At 39.6% G+C, this 20964-nt stretch overlaps 1 pseudogene; it reads right to left on the reverse strand.

Annotated features, from left to right (window-relative positions):
* Window positions 1–6709: 6709 nt before the first annotated feature.
* Window positions 6710–20964, reverse strand: part of LOC108712383 — a 613424-nt pseudogene continuing 599169 nt past the window's right edge.

Genomic DNA, 20964 nt, shown 5'->3' on the forward strand with positions numbered 1-20964 from the left:
AGGGTCCACTGCTCTCATCCTGATCTGCCTCATGCTCCATTTAACTTGATTTGAATTAGATCCTCCTGTGTCACATATAGTGAAGCAGAAGTGAAGGTCAGCTCAAAAGGAGGCATCTTCAGGTCTACCTCTGCTCAGCTCCATATCATGTGAGCGCACACAGGCTGAAGCAGCTCAGATACATGGAGCAGGGGTGCATATATGCTTATCTCAGTCTGCAAAAATATGCAGGTTGAGCGCAGCGGATCATGTGCCCATAGTAGCCTAACAATATCCACAGCATTTTGGTGAGCCATAGGCATCCACAGTTGTCTATAAAAGGAGCACAGTATCAAAGCAGTCTATGCTATTGCTCTTACTACATCTAGGGGTAATTTACTGAGACCTTGTGCAGTGAGAAGATGCCAACATGTGCCTCTTCAGGAAATACTTCTGCCCTGTGCTATGAGGATAAGTTATACCATCTTAATTAACCTAATTCTTACACTCACATAAAATTAAGACCCCCTGTGAGGGGGTTTCCAAGGGCTTCAGTTCTGACTAGTGATGGGTGAATTTATCCCTTTTTCGCTTTGCCATGAAATTCGTTGACACTGGCACCCATTAAAGTCAATGGGCATCCTTTAATCGTCGCCGGCATCTAACTTGTCGCCGTCGTCGATTCGCGAATTTATTCGCCGGTGGCGAAACTTGAAAATCCGCCCCGCGAATTCTTGCCTGCCGAATAAATTCGCCCTGCATTTTTTCAACCCGAATTGTTTCAAATGTAAATATGTCTGGAATTCAGTGACTGGGCTGCAAATGTCTAATGATGTTTGCACTAAATGCAACCATAATTTAAAACAAATATAAATACTATTCTTCAATAAAAGAATGCACTTTATGGCAAGGCACTGATGACAATGACAGATGGGCAAACTAATTGCAAGTATATCCTGTAGACAGTGAGTAAAAGTCTGAAACAATGACCCACAAATGGCAATACTGACATAAATAATGACATAAATATAACTAGTCAACTAGAAATGGACTAATTGCAAAAACAGGAACAAAACTAATGAGACCCTGACAGTAGCAAAACAAGTTAGTTACAGTGTCTGTCATAAAATGCTTGATAAAGAATGAAAAAGTCACAACAGAAGGGGAAAATATTTCATTAATCTGCTTCTGCAAAAGCTTTGGTTCCCCTTCTAAAGGGTATGCTCCAGCGTATATAAAGCAATGACTGTTGGCTCCAAGGAAGAGAGCCCTCAGGCAGAAACCAAGGTTCAGCAGACTTCTACTTCAACTAATGCTGTTATGCAGAGAGGCACAGGATCCTCAATACTATGACTGGAGGTAAACAAGTTAGGGACCACCATATGGGGTTTACCTTGACGTGGTATGGTGGCTTTTCAACTTTATGATCATAACTTTGTAACTAAAAACCCCTGTCTTTGCGAACACTACTGAATTAGGCCCAGGGAATGTGCACTGACCCATTTGGTTATGTCAGTAGCACTTCCCTTATACTTATATACATTTCTACTTAGCAATGTGAGTGCTCCCACAACCCCCTTTTGTATTTGCTCCAAGGAAGAGACCCAACAATTGGATCTTTTATAAGTGGTTAAAAGCTGACACTGTTACACTTGTCATTTACCAAGTTAATTCCAGGGTTCCCTATGTGTCCTTTGCCTATACTAAATTGTGGCACCAGGGAAATTATGCACAGGGAAGGGAATGTAAATGAATGCCTATATCACGCCCATGCTATATACACGATGACACAGATTCAACTTATACAACATAATAAATGCCCACATACTGTATGTTGCACCTGAACAGACTGAACATGGAAAGCTGCAAAATGTTCTGATACTCAGCAGATACATTTATGTTGGCTCACTATGGAAGAAGTATCTTGTGCAAAACATTCCATTGAATGTTGTGAATGAACTGGAAACAATAAACATTGTTAACATATATATATATATATATATATATATGTTAATCATTTATGATAATGTTAATCTGTTCTTAAAATGCCATTTGACATTTAGCTGAATGTACGCAATGTATGGGATTCTTGCTGCCAGGAGTTTTATTTCACAATGGGGCATCCCTTAGGGGCAGATTTATCAAGGGTCAAATTTGGAGAAAGGCCTTGGGTAGGCCGAAACGTCAGTCCTGTGTAACTAGTAAATTATTTATTTTTCTCTATAAGACCTGTAGTGCAGATCTTTCTACAGTTGTTGGAGATATTTTGTTGTTTCTGCACCCAGGCAAATGAATTCCTTTTTTTCTAGAGTGCTGGCAACCTTTGGAGGTATATATATATATATATATATATATATATATATATATATATATATATATATATATATATATATATATAACATTCAAAAAGACCAGCAACACCGGGATTTTAGTGAAACAAATGAATACTATGTACTGTATATGCACTCATGAATACAAGATTTTATTTGTTTCACTAAAATCCCGGTGTTGCTGGTCTTTTTGAATGTGACATGTTTTTTTACCGTGCACCTGGGTAGTAAAGAGACACGCGGTGTGCCACCCTATGGAATATATATATATATATATATATATATATATATATATATATATATATATATATATATATATATATATATGAGGATTATCGAAAAATACCCGCACTCCTTCACATGCGTTTTTATGCCGGGTGCATGGCCAAATATGGTTATATAGAAAAATGGCAAAAAAGGACCAGCACTCCGTGTTCCAAGAAAGTCAAAATGGTTTATTCAAAACTCACAGTGTCTCCAACGTTTCGACCCTCTTTGGGGTCTTTATCAAGGATAAAGACCCCAAAGAGGGTCGAAACGTTGGAGACACTGTGAGTTTTGAATAAACCATTTTGACTTTCTTGGAACACGGAGTGCTGGTCCTTTTTTGCCATTTTTCTATATATATATATATATATATATATATATATATATATATATATATATATAGTGAATAAAGTACCCCCTCTTGTAAAATATAAGGATATTATTAGTTACCAAGGAGTTTCATGACCATATAAAAACACGAGGCCGAAGGCCGAGTGTTTTTATACAGGTCATGGAACTCTGAGGTAACTTCTAATATCCTCATATTTTACAACTGGGGGTACTTTATTTATTATAATACACAAATTTTAGTGAGTCATGTGACAGAAATGACATCACTACTCACCGTTTATAACTGATGACATCACTACTCACCGTTTATAAGGATATAATTTACAGGATATTCATGGCTTTTGTGTATTATATATATATATTAATATGAAGAATAATATAATTTATGCTAGATTAGTTAAGTATTTAAAAGTTATTTTCTTAGTATTACAAAGAAGAAAACCAGTAAAAACTAATTATTCTCTTAATTAGGAAGCTATGTAAAAATGTCATTCTTATATAACAGAGCCTTTCTTGATAATGGGGCCCACAGTTGGACCTGCTAAAATTTACCAAGCTTACTCCATTTTTACAATAATTACTAGAAAACTTGATTTTATTTTTACCAGACATCTGTGCTGTGAAAGTTACCAGATAGAAATGAATGAACTAGATTATATCAAGCAAATGTAAAATAATATTTCTCTGGAGTAATGCTTCAATCAAACATCACAGAAAATAAGATATATGACTCTTACCATGACTTCCTCTACATTAAAATCCACTGGCATTTTTGACAGAATGTCAGCTGTAAGTTCTTGGACTATTTCAGATGTTGATTTTCCGACTCCACTTGTCTAGACAGTAGATAGATGACATTATTTGCACAAAGATAATATTACGTAAGAAGCTCAACTGAAACATTGTGGCTGAGAAACAGATTTCTCTATAAATTACTGTATTAATAGATTAAAGAAGGTTGACTCTCTGCATAGGAACTGGATTGTCACAATGTGTATCATTCTCATATTTAGCATTTGGCAGCATTTCCAATGGGGATTTTCATGTTATGAGAGAAAAATCACTGTTAAGATTTAAAAATGACATTACTAACTCATTTGAGAATTATATAAATAAGAAAGATTGGTTTAAAGTGATACTGACACTAAAAAACAGCTTTTTAAAATATGAATGTACATTAAGGGGCCGATTCACTAAGGGTCGAATTTCGAAGTTAAAAATACTTCGAAATTTGACCCTCGGATTGAAATCCTTCGACTTCGAATATCGAAGTCGAAGGATTTAGCGCTGATCCTGCGATCGATCGATCGAAGGATTTTCCGTTCGATCGAACGATTAAATCCTTCGAATCGAACGATTCGAAGGATTTTAATCCAACGATCGAAGGAAAATCCTTCGATCAAAAAATCACAGGCAAGCCTATGGGGACCTTCCCCATAGGCTAACATTGACTTCGGTAGCTTTTAGCTGCCGAAGTAGGGGGTCGAAGTTTTTTTTAAAGGGGAAGTACTTCGACTATCGAATGGTCGAATAGTCGAACGATTTTTCGTTCGATTAGTTCGATTTCGTTCGACTTCGAACGAATTTAACCAATTCGATGGTCGAAGTACCCAAAAAATACTTCGAAATTCGAAGTATTTTTCATTCGAATCCTTCACTCGAGCTTAGTGAATCAGCCCCTAAAAGTTACCTATAGGTCATGTTGATCGTTTTTTGCTATGAGATCTGTTTTTGTAAATAATTTTTAGTTAATGTTCCTAAACCTGACTGTTTTGCCAACCTGACTGTCCCATCTCAGCCTTCTGTTAAAGTTTCTAATGCTAACGGACTTCCGCTGCACAAATATGACAGCCCCCCTCATAGAAGAGCATGGGGAGTCAGATGGTTAATGTGAAAGCTTTGTGCAAATACTTTATGGCAATATTATAAGTAGCAAACAAAGCCAATACTATGATAGATGTAACAATGGTTTAATTTCTGGTGTCAGTATCTCTTTAAGAAGGACTATATAGGTGAAAGACCTAAGCTCTCATATAACAACCTCCGTTGAGTCTTATTGATCATATTGATTTTATGTTCTGGCAAGGTTTCATTCCCAATTGGTACCAGTACCATTTTTCATATGTGTCAGAAATGCCCCAATAATAAGCAGATTCTGATCAAACACCTTTTTTAAAAGTATACATAATTTTAAGCAACTTTGCAATATAAATCCATTTTTAATGGTTTGGAACAGTTTCCTAAATCTCGCCTCCTGCTGATCTGTCTGACTACTTTGCTGAGCTGGCTGACTACTGTTACTTTGTATCAACAGCCATCTGTCCTCAGCCTGCATCCTCCAAACCCCACAATTCCCTGCACACGTGATTTCAATAAGGATCAGAACATCGCATTGCAATGCTTTGTGGGTTATGTAGTTCCTGCATGTTGTCTGTAAGCTGTGGAGAAGTTGTTACAATTTGTAACATCAGTGTTTAGTCTCTCCTTTCCTGCCAGGATTTCTTATAATGCAGAAAGAGAAGTACTGATAAACAGCTGGATTTCAGCATAGAAAATGACATTTATTCATACAGGTAACTGTGATGCGTATATTGAGGGTTTCTGGGTTATGTGGGCCAAATTTTGGTTTGGAAGCCAGAGTTCCCCTTTAATAACAGAACTATAAGAAGTTACATTCAAACTAAACCTTTCTACAACCCTTTTCCTTTTGAATATATCACATTTACCTATACTACACAGCCAGTTAATATTCCATATCATAGACTCTACCAATTTGCTTATTGCAAAACTCTGTAAAACAATAAGTATTTTTTCTACAACAGCATTTAACCCTCCTACAGTTCAACACCAAAACTGAATTTCTAAGAGACTCTCTAATATCTTATAAAGACACCAGACAAAATTTGCTAAATTCAACTTCTAGTACATGAAAAACGAATGAATTCAACCTACAGTTCACCAGATAGACTACTGTTTATTAAACATTATTTAAAGAAAAAAGAATGCAATTTTAATAATACAGCTGTATCACTGATATTACTGTGTTAAGCTAAAAAAGGTCATATTAATGCTGTAGCCATACAGACATACTAAAATGTGAACCAATAATGCATTTTATTGAAATGTAACCCAGCTGGCTCCATAGTAATATTTTCCCCACAACCACAATGTACCGGCAACCCCTCAGCCTGTCCAGTTCTCCCAACCGACCTAAAATTAATGGGGTTACATGTAATTAAACCACTGGACTCTACTTACACTTGCATATAGTTTCACATATAGATACTAAGTTGATTGCCATGCCTAACCCAACAATTTGCTGGACTACAAAGCCCAACATGAAGGTTTAAAGCATGGTATCCTGGGAGTATATTATGAAACAACTTTGCTAAAAAAAAAAAAACAACCTTTCCTCTAGCTGTCCAGGGCCCACAGGCAAATCAATACAAGAGAACCCTCCAATGGGATTGTAAAAAAATCTGTATAAATCTAAATGCAGATTCTCTGCTCCTGTAGCTGGAAGAATTAACATGTGCCTTTTATTACATATGGGGATAATCATACCTACCAATGTCAAAATGACTTATAGGGATGATTCTTAATGGACAATCCTGCTCTTTAATTTATTTAGGGTTCCTACTTTGGAATCCTAAACCAGCTTGTGAGCATGAGTTCATAGGAAAATTTATGAAAATGAAAGTGATTAGAAATGAAACACTGAGTAGATGAGATTCTTCTTCAAACTGTAATACATCTTATTTCTTTACTAAACCTGAAGCTGCTTAAGCACTGATTTTAAGATCTGAGTCATTTTGTTTATAGGGGATGTTTCAGCCCAGAGATCCATTTGCATGCCTTTCTTGGATAAGGGCAAGAGTCCAAATAACAGCTCCACGCCTTAAGAAAAAAAGATATACATTCACGTTAATAGTCAAAAGTCATGTAACATGCATTTTCAGTGGTTCAGAGTGACAACCAAGATTTACTATGTTCAAGGGTTATTAACTATAATTGACTAAGCTTTCTTGACTCTTGGCACACTTATCTTTTTATAAGCAGTTCACATACAATAGCTAAATTATTATGCATTTATAGTGCCATGCCTCATAATTTTACTGTGTTTTATGCTAACACACACAATCAACCAGGGAAAAGAGATTATGCCTCAAAATATTTAATATTGCAATTATTGTCTACAATTTTATTTGTTTATGCATATCAGATTTTATGGGCACAAATTAGAAAAATGTTGTTAGTTTAAAGCTCTTCTCAAACCTTTGTTTTGCTGGAGAATTTTTTTTTACATTTATTTTTAATTTTCCTACATATTGCGACTTTCCATCTTGTGTATATTATGATCTCACATTCCTTTTTAGTCATGCTTCATCTATTGGTTTGCAGAGCCCATTGTAATTGCTTAACTGTCCTTTTTATGAATATCACTAGCCATTTATAGAATATACGGTATGACTGCACGGACAAGAGGTAAAACACTAGGGCAGCTCATTTAATGAACCATATTGATGTCCTTGTTCATGAAATGTGGTCCTTCTTGTTGTTTCATAAAACCTCAAGTCCTGTTTTGGTTATGTGTTTGTTTTTAAGTCAATAGCAACAACTGTCATTCCAAGTATATACAAATGGAAAATAACTGGCACACGAGACCAGTGGTTTCAGAATTTTTTGCAGTTTTTAAGTACCCGTGTGTGTGTTGCTTAAATATTAATTTTGGGGGTATAGTTTTCCTTTAACCTGTACTTACAAGAACTAATCCTGTGGTTGGGAGTAAAACTGCACTTATTAAAGGATAGGTTAAAACTGCAATAAAAATAGCACGTGTTACACGAATTCTAATGTTTAAAGGAAAAACTGTTACACAACGGAATAATTTTTAATGGAAAATATACCAATGACTGTGATAAATGCATTTCAGTGTTTAGGAAAAATATCAGTAAATAAAGGTGTATAAGTTTATAATACACAAAAGCTATGAATATCTTGTAAATGAAATCCTTATATACGGTGAGTTCTGATGTCATCAGTTATAAACGGTGAGTAGTGATGTAATTTCTTTCACAAGACTCACTGAAACTTGTGTAATATATTAAATAAAGTACCCCCTGTTGCAAAATATGAGGATATTAGAAGTTACCTCAAGGTTCCATGACCTATATAAAAACAGTAGTCCTTCGGCTTTGTGTTTTTATATGGCCATGAAACTCCGAGTTAACTTATAATTATAATATCCTTATAATTTACAAGAGGGGGTACTTAATTCACTATATAATGCATATAGTGTGTGTAGTCTACTTGGGTCACAGTGCAATAAAAGAAGAGATACGGGGGTCCATGAGTGGAGATGGGCAAAATATACGGTATAATCATTCTGCTGGAAAATGAAGCAAAGAATGAATTCATGACAATACTTATATACTTTGGATTGTTCATTTATAGACACCAAGAAAAGTCAATTAACTACAGCATCATAGTGGCTAAAATAGCATTTAAATTACTGAGCATATTGTCTAATCCACAGGAGTATATGTTTATGGTAGATAAGTAATGCATATGCAAATAGGCACTGCTATAGTACACTAATTTGAAAATAATACATTCTGTACTAGCTCAGGGAAAGGGCTACCATGTACTTACATTTTGCTTCTTCATTTTGCTTAGTTCTAATATATATATACACATTTATGGTTTATCCCTGTACAGGCTATGATCAAACTATAAGGTTTATCCATTCTGTATAATAAAGTTGTTATAATGCTATAATTTCATAACCATTTGATAATGTATTTGATAATATGTTTTAATGGGAATAATAGCATGCTAGGCTTCCTCTGACCCCTTTTAATAAAACTTGGAATTACAGGATAGTTAAGGAAAACTTTGTAACAGAAAAAGGGAGGACTACAAAAAATGTGCACATCAAAAGGGGGCTTGAACCAAAAAAAAGATTGAATTCTTTTACTTTAAAGGGACATAAACTTTCCATAAAACTCTCCCATTGGCACCACCTCGCTCTCCAAATTAGGCAACTTAATGAGAAGCCATAACATTTTTTTCTGATATAAAATTTCATCAGAAGAGCAGATATATTGCTGTTAGCGGTTCAGATCTAAAAAAAATAAATATGTTTGGTGGCTCCAGCAATAATCGGATGAACAAAGAACAGGTAGGTGGGTGTACATATAGCAGAAAGAGTTCTCGTTGGAGAATCTTCTTTTATTAAGTGGGTCACTGGTCCTAGAGGGCTGTTAAAGTAGCGTAAAAACAGTAAAATACAGCGTACTGTTGCCATGCAATGGTCAAAACTGTTCCTTCTTCAAACACACCTCTATAGTTTATATAAGCAATCTGCTGTGCAGCCATGTGGGCAGCCATTCAATCTAAATCAGGAGAAAAAGCACAGGTTACATAGTAGATACAAGATACAATCTGTAGAATACCATGGATGTAGTTATTACACTTGAAGATAAACAGGGGTCAAAACCATGGCTCATTACAACATTTGGTAATAAATATATCTCTCTCATATAAAATACGACATTTGTTGCCAATACATGGCTTATTTCAAGGTTCTAGATGAAAAGATACATGCTTCAAACAATGCTACTGGTCTTTTAAGAAATGAGTTATTCCAGTAACATTTAGGGAGCTTTTATGTCCCCTTTAAGCTTATGTGAATATATAGTGTGTTCCACCAAATGTATTCTGTTACCTAAAATTGTACTCAGTATAGAAACATCGATCTAGGTTTTTACTGTTTTTCATTTATTTATAGGGCACATGTTAGGTCTACTCAATTTTATTTTTAATACACACTTAATACATTTTTAGTGCCTGGTTTTGCATTTTAGGCCAGAAAGACATGGACACAAATGCAGATATATTTTGTATGTGTGAGCTCCTCTAAAATCTGCTCCTACCAAAATAAAATCTGTCAGTCAGACAGACTAGAGAATGAAATGGGAAACTCACACATCGAGTATAACTTCTCTGGGAACCTACTGTTCTTTTCTTGTGCTCAGAGATCTTAATGCTGCTGAAAGGTCACTCCCTGTGTGAGAATTCTTAGCTCTGTTTCTGGCAAAATGACTATGTGTGAGCCAAACAGTCTGTAACGCAGTTATATTTTAACCCTTTCCCTGACAGCCGTTTTGTCCTAGATGCGAACATCTACTGCCAAGCAGTTTTTAGATATTTTGTACTCTTTCACATTAAGGGCCTTTTCGTTTACCCAGGAAAACAATGTATTGTTTTTTTGAGGACAACCTGAACTTTCAAAATATGCAAGAATGTTGGTGTAATTCTACTTCTGTAAAAAAAATATAGGCTTCTAAGTGTCTAATAAAATGAAAAAAAAATCATGTTTCACAAAGAACAATCACATATACCAGAAACATCATTTATTTTATGTATAAAAACACAGCCGATTTGGAAAGGTCTATGTCTCCTGAATGCGGCAATACCAAATATATATAGTTTTATGGAGATTTCTCACTTGTATAGTTCAAAAACTACAAGCAGTACACTACCAAATTTCAAAAGCACCAACAGCATACTTCTGATTTCAAGGCCAAACATTCCACTAAGAGTAGGTTTACCCTAGAAAACTACCCATTATTAGAAAGAACAGATTCTGGTGAATCAAAAATGGGTTAATATATCTTTGTACTTCTAACTACAAAATTGCAATTGTTTCCTAAATTTATAATGTTTTATAGAAATTAAATTTTTTGAAAAATGATCTCAAAGCTTCCACTCTACAGCATCATATCTCCCACTCATCATTAGGTAATAATGTAAAACACCCCAAATATGAAAGCCTGGGGTCCACCGAACAGGTTGCTGCCCAATATGTATAGGTTTACCTAAGCATGTGGTATATAGGGGTCCTAAAATGTAGACACCTCATTTGAGTTATCAGTTCTGTAATTCCAGATACTGCAAAATCAACACATTTACAAAGTTTGGGGGGGGGCAAAGTTAGAAAAAAGTACGTTCACCCCAGAAAACCATATATTTTCGGAAAGTACATATTCCCCTGAATCCAAATTGGGTATGCATGTCTTTCTACTCCAAAGCACCAAGCCGCAAACCCTATGTATAGGTTTACCTAAACACGTGGCATACAGGGGCCCCAAAATGAAGACACTCCATATAGTCTGTCATTTCAGGTACTGCAAAATCAACACATTTACATAGTTTTGGGGGGGGGCAAAGGTAGAAAAAAGTAAGTTCACCCCAGAAAACCATATATTTTCTCAAAGTACACATTCCCACAAATCTAAATTGGGTATGCATGTCTGTGTACTCCAAAGTACCAAGCCGCAAACCTTTCCTAAATTTGGTGATTTTTGTGACGTTTCCAAAAATCACCTCAAAATTTCCACCCTGCAGCATTGTATTTCCTACATACTTTTAGATATCAAGAGAAATCACCCCAAATATGAGAGCCTAGGGTCCTCTGAACATTTTAATATCCAATATGTATAGGTGTACCCAAGCACGTGGCATATAGGACCCCAAAAGGAAGACCCCCATATGGTCTGTCATTTCAGGTACTGCAAAATCAACAAATATACATAGCCATCTTGGAGTCATGAAGGAATTTTCTCCCCTCTGAGGAAAATTGGAGAGGCTACAAATGGGTTTTTTGCCTTCCTCTGGATCAACTAGCAGTTAGGCAGGTTATATATAGACTTAAAAGATTGAACTTGATGGACGGGTGTCTTTTTTTCAACCTAACTTATTATTAGTGGTGCTTGCGAAGCAAAGCATCACTACTGTTATCTTGCAAACTTATTAGTGGTGCTTGCGAAGCAAAGCATCACTACTGTTATCTTGCAAACTTATTTTTTAGTGGTGCTTGCGAAGCAAAGCATCACTACTGTTATCTTGCAAACTTATTTTTATTCTTCTTCCGTATGAAAGTTTGGCGCGTAACTAGTCCCGCACCGTTTGTCCTAGACCCATGAATGAGGTGTCAAATCGTGCGGCTTAATCGGGAATGGGGTGGTATGACTTTTCTGAGGGGTGGGTGGTTAATTGCCCCTTGCGGGGGCAATTAACCACCCCGAAAAGTCCCATAGATTAACATTGAGGCCAACTTTTGACGGATTCTAGCGCAGAGAGGGAATCTTGTAGAAACGTTAAATTTACCACATTTGAAGAGGTTTGCGTCCTGTGTCAGATGATACCCCACACGAGGGTATAAGTTTTACCCCCGGGGCAGGAAAGGTCCCCAAATTTGCCCCATTGACTTATAATGGGGAATTTATCGAATAATTAGTTTGTCGCAGACCCATGAATGAGGTGTCAAACCGTTCAGCTTATTCGGGAATGGGGTGTTGTGACTTTTCTGTCCTATTTTGGGGACCCAAAAAAGTGAGCGGAGCCGCAAACAACCAATCAGATTTTCCCTATTGACTTCAATGAGAAAATGTAAACAGCTGTAATTCTCACAGTAATAAAGCCAGAGCTCCCAAACTTGGCACCGTGGGTCACTGGGTGACTGCAGCCAAAATTTACAAAAAGTGGGTGGAGTCTATAACAGCCAATCAAATTTCAGCCATTCAATTAAATAGGAAAATTTTAAACTGCTGCCGCTCTTAGACGGTTAATGGCAGCCTCCTCAAAGTTGGCACAGTTGGTCACTGGGGGACTGGGATTAAAATTAAGAAAAGTGGGTGGAGCCAAAACCAACCAATCAGATTTCTTTGATTGGTTTTAATGGAAAAAATTAAGAAGGCTGCCATTCTCTCAGTATTGATGTCAGGGACCTTGAATATCACAAATGTGGTCGCTGGGGGTTTCCACTTCAAGTTTAGAAAAAGTGGGCGGAGCCACCAACAACCAATCAAATTTCATTCATTGATTTTCAATAGAAAAAAATAGAAATGCTGCCATTTTTACACATTAAATGACAGCATTCCCAAACTTTGGTATGTTAGTCACTGAGTGACTGTGGTTCACAATTAGGAAAAAAAGGGGCGGGGCAACAACAGCCAATCAGATTTGGGCCTGAGTTTTGCCACGGCAAGCACCACTCACATTTTCTTCAGGAAATGTACCTCTCTAGTGTTACTATGCAGTTGTTGTTGATCAGTTACTATTGGTAGGTGCAAGTTTTAGTTTGTTGATAGGTGCAACATTTGCAACTTGCCATAAAACAGCAGAGCAGTTCAGCAATGCAAGGAAGGCCTGTTAATGGCACACAAGTAAGGTTGTGCATGTGGATGCCTGTATAGACTGTCCAAGAGCAAGTTGTCCTTTGCACATGTATTTAACACTTCAAACCTTGTCCCCAACCTTAATAAATACTTGTTCACTAGAAAGTAATTTTGAAGTACAAAAGGTTCACAGCATAATAGCATAAAAGTAAGTCATTAGTGATCTTGGCTGGTAAGACCCTATTTACAAAAGGCACGCAGGATGGAGATGCCATAGAACTGATTTCAGAAGCAACATGACTTAGCATAGGAGACAGTTTGGGCTAATTTCAGCTTGAGCAACTTTTGAAGGCAGAGTGCCAAATCCCATCCATGTATATTTTGTTAAATAGTAAGCCTGCACAAAATAGCAAGCAAAAAGTGGTGAGTTATCAAATCTAATCACAGATATTTATATCCTTATTTTATCCTCCATGTTAGATTTGCTGTAGTCTGCCCTGTTTAGAATATGCATGCATAAGCTTTCTCAAATAAACTGAATCTTGTAGTAGTACTTTAAGAATGCATTATAACCACCTTAACCTAGTACACCTAGTTGCAAAGAAACACCACTCACCATGTTTCAGGCTTAATGGTGCTAAGCCAACTATGTAAGTAATATTTACCTTTATTTAAATAAATTTATACACATTTCAGTCTGCAATTATTATTATTACAATATTTTTACATTTGTTGTTTGAATAACATTTCTGCTCAAGCCTTAGAAATTTGACTAAACTACTGTAAATGTCATTATAAAATATATGAGATGCCTGGTATTTTGCAAATGAAAGCCTCTTGTTATAAGGACACTGCAATCAAAGAATTCTTGTTGTTTAATAAAAGCTGTCTCAATTTCCACATGACATGTCTAATAAGCAACATTCTAAAAATGTCAGTGCAGCAGAACCCTTGATTCAAAAGCAGTTCTTTAAAATGGATTTCATTTGTCCAATAAATCAATCCATTAGTTTGCACCTCTTTGGCTAAATCTAGATAGACACCTCCCTAAATGTGTAGGTTATCTTGTCCATCTCTGGACATAATGTAATCTCCTCCAGTCATTCCCATTTCCAAACCTTAATTCTTCTAATGCAGTTCTTCTTGTTTTGTTCAGCTGCGGGGAGAATTGGATGTGGTCATTTGACAATGACAAGATTCCCTCTTGTCAAATTAAACCACATTTATTGATATAAATGTGTAGAGGTAAATCAATGATCTAATGAGTTAACCATTTAATTTTCCATTGGCAAGAATACTGTGATATTCTGCTAAATTTTATTGATATCTCAAATTGAGGTTATTAAGTCACCAGAGAGTGAAATACTTTCCTCAATGGTTATTTATTCGACTTCTCTATGTTAACAATTACAATTTGAAACAATTGTATTTTACTACATTATAAAAAAGAGAAAAATGTCAATAAAAAGTTATATTAAATAGCCTATGAAAAATAAAATTTTACCAGTTTTTAAATTATGATCTGCTCATTTATTAATACACAGATATTAAAACAGCAGAAGTATAAAAATAATAATGTCCAGATAAGACGGAAGAGAAACTAGAAAGACAAGAAAGAAGGATGACACTATTCACTAGTAATCAACTGTTTTAAAACTACAAATATCATGCATTTGGGATTATGTTTTTAGAGTCCCTAAAATTATGGTACAGTTTGTTAATTCAAAATAAAAATTTTCAAAGGATTTTCACTGTTAGGCTCCAAGGTAGACTGGGGGCTTAATGTGACTACAAAATCTGGGACTAATTTATAAACTGTGCAAAGGCTTTTAAACAAATCCTAACTGCTTGCAGACTATCAATCATGCAATAATGGAAAAGTCTACAACCTACAATACCCAAGTTAGTGTTTAAGGTGAGAATCCATGGAATACTAAGAGGGACACCTCTCCAGTTTCAGATTGCCTACTTTGGTTGTTTCTTTCCTTAAGTAACTGTGACTAATTTACTAAGTGAGTTCACTTAATGACTGTAAGGTAAGAGAGCCTATGTGCTTGGTAACATGGTGTTTCCATATTTGTTCCTTAGAGAGGAATGTATTTGGGCAAAAAAGTCATCACAAGAAAAATGCCCATTAACTTTACTGCATTTGGAGTAAGAAAAAATTGTTGCATGTGTAGCGCTATAGTAAATTGAGTGCACCTAACTCTACTATGGGCTTCACTCCTAGTACATATGCTCCGGATGAGACCTTAAATCTTAGGGAGTGAGCCTTCGCATCGAGGTGGAAGCAGGGTGTAGTGCAACTGTAACTGTAATCAGGGTGCAAAGAATTGGGCGCCAGTGGTTCTTATAACTTAACCAAATAACAGATTTATTGAGCACAGTATACAATCCTCAGTGGAGTGTACATAGATCAGAACATTGCAGGTTCATACAATACATTGAATAGGCAGTACTCACACACCTTTGGTCAGTATGATTCTCCTCAGAGATAGGAACAATACATGCAGCTTTGAGAAGGTACACCCAGCTTTCAGCCTTTTCCCTAAGTGGAACCTGAGGGGAATCTATCTACCCTAGGTCTGTACACTTAGTCCCTACTTCTGGGCAATGAGTACCCTGGGATCTTAATCCCACTACAATCCTCGTAGGAGCCTCAGACTGCTCAGATAAATAATCTGACTGACTATCACTCCTAGAGTGATCTATAAGTGTGAGTAGCCTATTCTTACTAGACCTGACCTGTCTAGGTTCCAACTCGAGCTCTGCCTCCTGCACAGGCTAGAACCAGCACAAGATGGACACTGATAATCTGGCTTCAGAGCCTTTTATACTCTAGCACAGTGCCTCTGCTGGTCACTGTGGAAAATAGCAAGAGTTAACAGTACGCCTCCCAACTGTATTTTAGGACCCATTTAGGTGTCCATAACATGGAGGGACTGCCTGCACAAAACACTAGGGGTGGCTATTTTACACATCCCTACATTCTCCCCCTGGTGAATTCCTTACATCCTGGCAAGGAACATACTCAAATAACAAGCACCAAAATACATTGCACATTACACATGTATTATATTCACTGTATGATTAACATTTCCATAGTAGCCTCCCCATAGGCCTACTAAGGAACCATGGTTAACCTGAAAGAAAGCAGTTTAGGCATATCATGCTAGAAGCCCATTACGAAAATATAAGCAGTTAAGGCACATCTTGCTAGAAACCATTTTGAGAAATATATCTCTATCATAGAGCAATGGTCTAAGTCTTCTCACTACTGGAGACTTAGTACATTCATATCAAACACTTTACCAAAAAGTGATACTTAGCCATTACCTTATAACCTCTTCGGGATAACTCTCCTGAGTAACCCAGGTACAATGGCATATCTGAAAGAAACAGCATCATAGAAAAACAATTTCTTTTACTGTCACTTAACTGTGCATTTATTAGTGTCACATATCATATCATTGTGGCAAAACCATAGCATTCATCTTATCATATAACCACTCTTGAGTACTGTCCAGATACCCTTGGTCAATAACTCTCTGAAAAGAAAGGCACAAGTTAGACATACTATTTTTCCTCAAATACTTTAGCATTCCAGTCCATATAAGAACCTGAACCCATAGTCCTTTTGTATATGCACTTAGGAGGGTAAAGGGAAAATGGAATGAACCTACAAACGTGTAGGTGTTAACTAAAACAGTCCTTAGACCTAACTCCAAGAGGAGCAAAAGAAGAAAAATCCTTCCCTGAAGAAAGTTCAGTCACTTTGGAGGGACAGGAAAACAGGTAGCTCACAATAGCTGTAAACAACTCCCATGGAGCAGGGTCGGACTGGGGGGCCGGGGGCCCACCGGGACTGCTGTCCAGGGGCCCCCCTCCGGCCCCCCGCCCCCTACTAAAATGCGTCGGGCCAGCAACACCGGCGCTCGGCGCGCATGCGCAACAGCGTGTTTCGATGCGCATGCGCAACAGCTCCGTTTGGCGCGCATGTGCAACAGCGCCGTTTGGCGCGCATGCGCAGGCGGCGCTGCGCATCGCCAGAAATTTTATTTTGCGATTGGAAAGGGTTCTGGCCCGGCGGGGGCCCACGAGGGTCGGGGCCCACCGGGTTTTTTCCCGGTTTCCCGCCGGTCCAGTCCGACACTGCCATGGAGTATCATCAGTGGAAAACAAACCACCACCCACCAGTAGACTCAAATCATGTGAAGAAACCTGGCCTTGGTGTCTTCATAGGGAATGTAATATTTGGGATGGGGTTTGTCCACCCATTGGCCATCTCCCAAATAGACTTCCAAATTAAAATATTTGGTGGGGTTGTACTTGCCACAACTTTTCACGGCATTTTGCAGAATGGTGCGGCCATACCACCACTCTTTCTCAATAGAGCGCAGGTACTGCCAATCTTGCTCACGCCTCACCTTGTCAGGGTTTGTGAGGCAACTGTGGTGCATCTTTTCTTTTCTTAGGATCTCGTCGATCAGCCATTTTTCATAGGAGGCAGCCACCTTCTCGTACACCCACAGAGGAGCATAGGGCATAAAGTAACCCCACTTTCTATGGACATGGAAGTTGATTACTCTCTGCACTCTGGAGACAGAAGTAAACACATTCGGGTCTGCCCGGCCTGGCAGCACCCAAAAATCTTTTTCCTCCTCGGGTCCTATAATGGGAGGAGCAATGAAGCTACAAGGCACTTCTGTAGGAGGACCTGGGCCATGCTCAGCTTCTGGAGCCTCCTCATATTCTTCCCATCCTGGAGCTGGTCCTAAGGGATTGTCATCCTTAAGCTTGGGAAGAGCAGCAAGCAGGTTCTTTTCCCTTTCTAGGGATATCTTTCCCCACTCGTAGTGATACAATTCAGCCACTTGAGTGCTCTCTCCTGGCTCACTAGGAGTTTGAGGCACCACCACTCACCACAGACCTTTTACTCTGGCACCGAATCTGTGCAGGAACTTCCAGTATGGATTCATCAGCACTGTTCACACTGGAGGACATCAACTTATCCAGCAGATCCTCATCATCCTCCAATATTGGAGGGTCTCGAATGGAGGGAGCTATGGGAGCAATCAGCCCCAATCGGTTAAAGGAAAACTTCCTCCAGTCCACGTCATGGCCTATGACTGGAATTGGAGTAGGAACAGCAAGGGCTGTATAAATGGTGACAGTCAAATCCCCACAAGGCTCCGAATCACTGAGCAACACTTTGCGGGATGAAGACTTTGACTCAGAAGAATTAGACCTCACATGAGGAGCGGCAGCTCCTGGAACAACCATAGGAGTTTTGGAAACTTGAGATTCAACCAGCGGGTTCTCGGTTCCAGAATTCAAAACATGCTGAAAGTACTCCTCCTCCGAGGATATAAGAACAGCATCAGGCCTGCAGGCCACATCAACTTCAGGCGCGTGCCACGCCCTTTCCAGACAGTCCTCTGGTAGCGGTTCAGTAGCAGGAACACAACAAACGGGGGCCCCTATAGCAGAAGGGGTACACACTTCTCCCCCTGGTGCATCCGACACTGCTGTAGATACAACCAAAGGTGTAGGCATCACGGCCGCCAAAACATCACACAAGCCCTCAGGCTTCAACGAAGGGGTAGTGGAGCACACATCTGCCGTCCAGCCGGACGAGATTGTTTCACTGACCGCAGCCGCAGTCACGGGCACATCTCCCTCAAGCGGAACCACTTCGGTTGGGGAGGCACACTCGGAATTGAGTGAAGACTCAATCCACTACACCCTCTGGTGCGGGTACAAAGGCCGACCCTAGCGCGGGTTCTGGGAACTTCTCTGGGACAGGTTCTGGTGTGGGGGTCGCAGCCGCTGACACCCCCGGGGCCTTCTCTATCTCTTCGTAGACAAGAATAGTTTTGCCACTCACCTTGTCCCGTGTCTTCTCCACCAATGGAGGTTGATCAGCCCTGTTGAATGGTCCCATCCATAAGTGGGTCTCACATTGCGAACACACGCCATCTGGGTCCTCCAAGGCGTTGGGCGCTTCCATATCACACACGCCACAGGCCGGAATCATCATTCCCCTTTCACTCGGGGTAAAGGTACCCTGGTACACATACTGCCATTCGGGCTCCACCCGGGTAGGAGCGAACGGCACTGGGTTTTCTTCAGGCACTTGAACCTCCGGTTCAGCAACAGGCTCCGCCATCTGCTTTTTTGCATCCGCTAACTCCAGCAGGGTGGAAGCAAGATACAAAATGGCTGCGGTACTGTCTTCTACACTGGGATGCCACGCCATGACCCTGGAGGCACCTGACACGCCTCCTTTGTCTCTTTCGCGCGCTCCCCAACTTAACCCTCACTGAGCAGGGTATTGAGGGGGAATGTGACGCAGTACAAATTTCCACAGCAGTAACTTCTTCGGAAACTCCCCCTGGTGAATCACTCTCAGCAGGGGCACATTCGGGCATCACATTAACACAGGCCACTTCTATGGCAGGAGAGTTGTCCAGATTCACTGCACACAACTCCGTCGTTAATAAAGTAATAGTTGAATCCACTTTCAAACATGGAGACACATTAGCACTGGGCCCAGACTCTTCCTGGGGCAAGGCCACTACATCACTCGCATCTCCCTTGTCACCGAGAGCGAGGGAAATTGCAATTATTGGAGGGCTTTCTTCTAGCAACAGCACTACTGGGCTCTCAGGCTCACACGGCCGCTCAGTAGCAAAAGCCTCCTCAGTTGAACAGTCTCCTTTATCAGTAGATTCAATTTGTCCCGTACTCTCCCTTGATTCTACCGGGCCCTCTGGCTCAGGCGGTAGTACGTCAGTGGGGACCCCGGACTCCTCCGGGTAATCTACTCTGTCAACGGACTCAGTAACCCTTACACTCTCTTCATCTTCAGAAGGCGGGTTACTAAGTGCAGCAGCACGGGCCTCACTAAGGTTCTGCGGTGTAAAATAGTCCTGATAAACATACGGGCAACCTTCTGCAGGGGCGCCTATGGGATACACTCTGGAGGGCCAAGTTTCCTGGTAAGGCTCATCAGGGACCCAGTATAAGAACCTGACCTTTCCTTTTTCCATGGAGGGCCCCTGAGTGACATATTCAAGCCCGTCGAATAACGGGTTATCCATAAGAGCGTGATGCACACTATCTGGAGGGCAACACTCGAGTATGCCGTCAACCACAACGGCCTGACACGGCTCCACTTTCTCTAAGAGAGCCCACAGATACACAGCAGAGGGGGTTATCACCGTTTTCTCCTTTTTGTGGAACTGTGCTGGCAGGCTTGCATAAACACAGGGACAACCATCAGGCAATCCATGAGGGAAAATCATAGAGGGCCCCTCACCATCATCAGGGAGCTCATTTTCTACTTGCCACAATAGCCGCACAGTTTCCTGAATCTCTGAAGGAGCACGGGCTATGAATCGGTACCCCATAAATCTTGGGAACATACTAAAAGGCCATGCAGCTAAATACACAGGAGCGAGTGGGTGAACTCCATCTATCACCACCGCTCGCTGAGGGTTTACACCTTCCTTAATAGCCCAGGCATACACTGCGTCAGAAGTTATCAAGCCTGGGATAACTGAGGGGAAATGACCCTTCATTTCTTTGGGCAGTATAGTAGGCATTTTCACTATGGCCAAATACTATACTGTGACTCCTCCAGAATATTTGAGCGGGAGAGAAGAACCACAGAAGTCTCCGTTCTCTTTCCTGGCCTTTTTCCTATTGAGTCCGCACCTGCAGCGCCTGTCACGGGCTGCAGTGCGGTGTTACAGTTTAACCCTTCTCGAGCCCCACGTACTGGGCGCCAAAATGTAGCGCTATAGTAAATTGAGTGCACCTAACTCTACTACGGGCTTCACTCCTAGTACATA

Source organism: Xenopus laevis, chromosome 3S, assembly GCF_017654675.1.
Source record: "Xenopus laevis strain J_2021 chromosome 3S, Xenopus_laevis_v10.1, whole genome shotgun sequence".
NCBI classification, from domain to species: domain Eukaryota; kingdom Metazoa; phylum Chordata; class Amphibia; order Anura; family Pipidae; genus Xenopus; species Xenopus laevis.